A 4,642-nucleotide genomic window follows, 5' to 3' on the forward strand; every position below is an offset into this window, starting at 1 on the left:
TAAATGGCAAATATTAAGATAATGAGATTGACCCTGTACCAGTAAATATACATCACTATATTCATATGAATTATGTATAATTGGAAATTAATGCTACGCACATGCAAGTTTTAAAATAAATAAATAAAATATTCTTAACAATTTTTTAAAATTACGATTCTCAACACTAACTTTAAGCACTGAACTTTAAGCACGACACAAGACGATTCTCTGATCTTTTATGACTCAGACCAATGAGTTTTAACGAGTTTAAACCAGTTTAGTTCGCTATCATATTCTCAAAGACATATGCACAAGATACATTCTTACCACTCAGTTTTTACGAATATATATTTCCTTACACTGACTTCTTGATCTTCATTGTACAACAGATATGTTACACATTTGAAGTATGATATTTTAGCTATCAATGTCTTTTTATATGTAATTAAATTAAAAGCTGATTGATTAAGCAAAAGATTAGTCAAATTGAAAAATGACAAATTTAATATCCAAATTAAATAATAGATTTAGAAAAATATTTGTAATAAAAATATTATTAAAGAAAAAACTGAAGAAACAATAGAGAAACTAGGGTCAGAAAGTTGGATCAGAAAAGAATCATAAATCATTAGTGATGCCAAAATCTTTGAAATGTTACAGCGGTTCGAGTCCCATCCTATAACTTTTATAGAAGGTTACAAAACAGCTACCGTGCCTCTTATCTCGCCATTGCTTTTTCTTTTTTTCATCTCCGTTTCCCTGAATTTCCACAAATTTTTGGGAACCTAAAAACTTTTACGACACATGCGGTAAGCCAAGAGTCGTTTCGCCGGTTACCGCAGTTAGGCGAGCGGGAAACTTTTCGAAATACTTCAAAAAATTCGAAAACGTTCACAATGGTAATAAATCATCCTTGCCTTTTTTTTTTTTTTTGTATTTTGTTTTTATTTTTATAGAGATTTACTCTTTCTTTAAGTTAACCGCTAGTCGGTTATGATTTTAAATTCAAACCCAATTGATATTATATGGAAAAAGTTCAATCTCTTCGAAGAGAAGAACAGAAGAAATCATTTTTCATAAAAGTAAAAATAAATGCATAGTTAATTTATAATTAAACGATAATAATTGATCGAATATTGATTTCATAGATTTGTTATGGTATTAATTTGAAATGGTATAAAGTTAAATTGACTTTGATAAGTTTTTCGAACATAATTGTGTCAATTCCTTTAATGTAATTGCGTTAATTAAGTAGATAAAACTAATAAGATAAAACTAATAATTGTTCTTTATCAGAAACAGTTGACATATTTTAATTTTTGGAAAATGTAATAATAAATATTGCGCAACAGCATTTCAAAAGCAGTTGAGACTTGCACTTGAGATTAAAATATCTATCTCTTACTAAATATAATTAACAATTAATAATATGTAAATATAAGATAAGTAGTACAAGTATTTTCTTTATAAGAGAAAGAGAAGAGTTCAATATTCTTATAAATTTTATTATGTTATGACATATGAAAAGTATAATAAGCCGTAATAGATGATGTAGGGAGTGATGATTTTCTATGGTATCATTGGTAGTCCATGCATATGTAAAGATTCCTCAAAAGGGTTTCCTCTATGGCACACTGGCTCCAGAGATACAAAGGGGCTTCCCTTTCGCGTGTCCCCGCATTTGTTTTATGTAACCGAGTTTATGTCACTCCACCCACTATCATCCGGCAGTGTTTTATATAAATTTTTAACTTGATTACACACAACGAGCTTGCACATGAGAGGTCTCTTATTGCAGTTGATTGAATAATACAAGCCCTTCGAGCTTTCAAATTATGTTATTCTATAGCGAATATTTTATATTTTCTTACATAAATTTTATCTAAGAGTTTTATCCAAGAGTTTAATATATTCGCCATCATGCGAATTATGCGAATCATGCGAATCAATACATATTTATATGTGACATTCCATCTTTCATAACGATTATTATTTATCTATTAATTTTTATTTTTTCTTATTCAATAAATGATTATGAATATTATAAACTACATTTAGCCATTATATTTTTATTTTTTTTTATATTTTTTATATTGTGTAAAATTAATATAATCAAAATATTATTCTCTAAATAAAACAAAAGAAATGCGATAGGAAATTTCATAAATATACAATTGCTATATGTATATAAAAATTGCTTCATAAAAATTTTTCATAATAAAGCAAAAAAATTAAAAAGTGAACGAGATTCACGAAAAGTAAAGATGTAGGAAGTGAGTGAGTTTAAAAAACAGAAAATCGTAGACGATCAGGCAAAGCGCGTGGCAAAGCGGACCATACTCCTGGAAGATAGTCCAAATGGACCGGTACGTGTTTGGATCGCTTTTAAGAGGGCACCGTAAATTTTGCGGCCCAGCAGGGTTGTAAACTCGAACCGAACCGAACAAACGGCCCTCGCGAGGTAGGGGTGCCACCAACCTACAGGGGGTAAGAAGCGCGCGCACGCCACGCCACGCTGCGCCGCGCCTCCTATCCCTCTAACAGACAGAATGCTGCACCACCTCGCACCACCTCACAGCATGCTTAGGATACGGTTTTTCTCTCTCTTTCATTCATTACTTCTTTCACCATTTCTCTTACTCTCTTACTTCATTTTCTTACTCTTTTGGAGAAAGTTCGACAACTTCATACTTCATACTTCAATTTCTTTCTTTTTTTCATATTATATGTATATAACCCTTTGCACTCAAAGAAATATGTTTACTACAAGGATAATAAAAACTTATGAAATTAATATTTAAATTTAATGTTATATAGGAATGTAAATATTATTTATTCTATTTCATTAAGACTTAAATATAAATTTTATAAACCTTTAAAATAAAAATGAAATATAAATTGTAATTGTATATATTTTGGAAAATCATAATTCTCGAAAATATATTTCTCTCGATATATTTATGTCCAGAAAGAGAAGAGATAATGTTTCAAAATTATAGATAGAGATATCCATATAAATGAGGAATATCCGGTAAGGACACTTGTTTCGATAATCCTTCTCGCGAAACCCACTACATTACCACGAAAATTTCAACCTATCACGTTTTAACCAACTGCTTTCACACTATAATAGTTAAAATATGACAATAAATTGGAAAATGAAAAATTTTTATGCTAAAATTTTCTGAAAGACTTAACATTCGACTTGGAAAATCAGATTGACAAAATTTATTTAAGTTTCTTCGAATAATGGTGATCATTATTGTAACATATTTAATTATATACGAAATCGGAAAGTCTTTTATTTATGTTACCGGATTTACCTCTATTCCATAATTTTAAATAATTGTCATGTTTATAAATAACTATTATTTTCTAGAAAAAATAGAAATTATCCATTTCATAATTATAATATTCTGTTTATAAATGTGCTGTATCATGATCATATAAATATTGTCATATAATGTCTATAAATGATAACATTATTACGATTAAAGACAATAATATTATTACGATATTTCTACATAAAGAAGAATGAATCTTTCTCTTTCTTTTTCATAATTTTAAATATTTTAAATAATTTTAAATATTCTTGATATATTGTAAAAAAAAATAATAATAATAATAATAAAATAGTTATAACTTCTACATATTTCAGTATGTCATATAATGTTCTCACTAGAAATCTTACCTTCCTTTCAACATTCATACATAGAGGTACACATGCTACATAATAAACAGGAACAAAATTCTGATGTAATGTGCACGATTGAATAGCAATAGGTTTTTGATATTTTTTAATAAACATAAATATTTATTATTCATTCTTTCTTTAGGTTAAGTAAATACTTAATTATTTTATTAGTATTAGGTTGATATATATGAAATGTTATTTTTCTAATTTGAAATTAATATACATGAATTTTAAATTATACTGATGAAAAAATAAAAATAAAGATTATATATATATATATATATTAATAATTTATGTATTTAAAATTCATTTTTTAAAATTATATTTTATAGCTTTATAATACTTACATATAAGAGTAGCGAATGTTGAAATCGTGGTTAAAGTTGAAACTGTATCATGCGAACTGTCAATTAGGAATCCGTCGGTCGATTTCAATATCTGCTGAATCGATTCTTTTCGAGCGTTCATAGGTTGTCACAAGTAATTGTTCCGAAATTTGCTTATCTATACTTACGACAAACAATTTTTCTACACATAGATTTTATTAAATAAAGAACTATAAATGTAAGTTTCACGTTAAATAAATTTATTAAATTGAATAAAATAATTAAATTAAATTAAATATTCAATTTCAATTATTAGATTTATGTGTTCAAAAAATATTTAATAATATACCCAATACCATGTATATACTTACATGTATAAATCCATAGATTTTTTTTTAATAATGATAGTATATAACTAGATGGCGTGAGTATTTGTCTGGGGATTTTTCTAAAGCACATAGATTTATTATTGATTTCCGATATAGATATTAATTATTTAATGTATAAAAAGAAAAACTTATTGTATTTTTAGATTAAATGTTATGTAAATAAATTATATGGATGTTAAGTTATCTTTAATATTTTTATTTTCGCTATACAGGTATTTATTTTATATAAAATTAATTTTTTCAAAAATTAT

At 26.7% G+C, this 4,642-nt stretch overlaps 1 protein-coding gene across 7 annotated transcripts in view; it reads right to left on the reverse strand.

Annotated features, from left to right (window-relative positions):
- LOC102671905 overlaps positions 1-4,176 on the reverse strand; it is a 6,253-nt gene extending 2,077 nt beyond the window's left edge. Inside the window, exon 1 of one of the 7 annotated variants that reach the window (XM_006619618.2) lies at positions 102-305. The gene's annotated coding sequence lies outside the window, so the exon portion shown is untranslated. Of the gene's footprint in view, positions 1-39; positions 59-101; positions 315-4,023 lie in introns of those variants that run through there. The other 6 variants (XM_006619619.2, XM_006619616.2, XM_006619617.2 and 3 more) reach the window with 6 other exon arrangements.
- Between the last annotated feature and the right edge of the window lie 466 nt (positions 4,177-4,642).

This window comes from Apis dorsata, unplaced genomic scaffold (assembly GCF_000469605.1).
Source record: "Apis dorsata unplaced genomic scaffold, Apis dorsata 1.3 scaffold_429, whole genome shotgun sequence".
In the NCBI taxonomy this organism is placed as follows: Eukaryota; Metazoa; Arthropoda; class Insecta; order Hymenoptera; family Apidae; genus Apis; species Apis dorsata.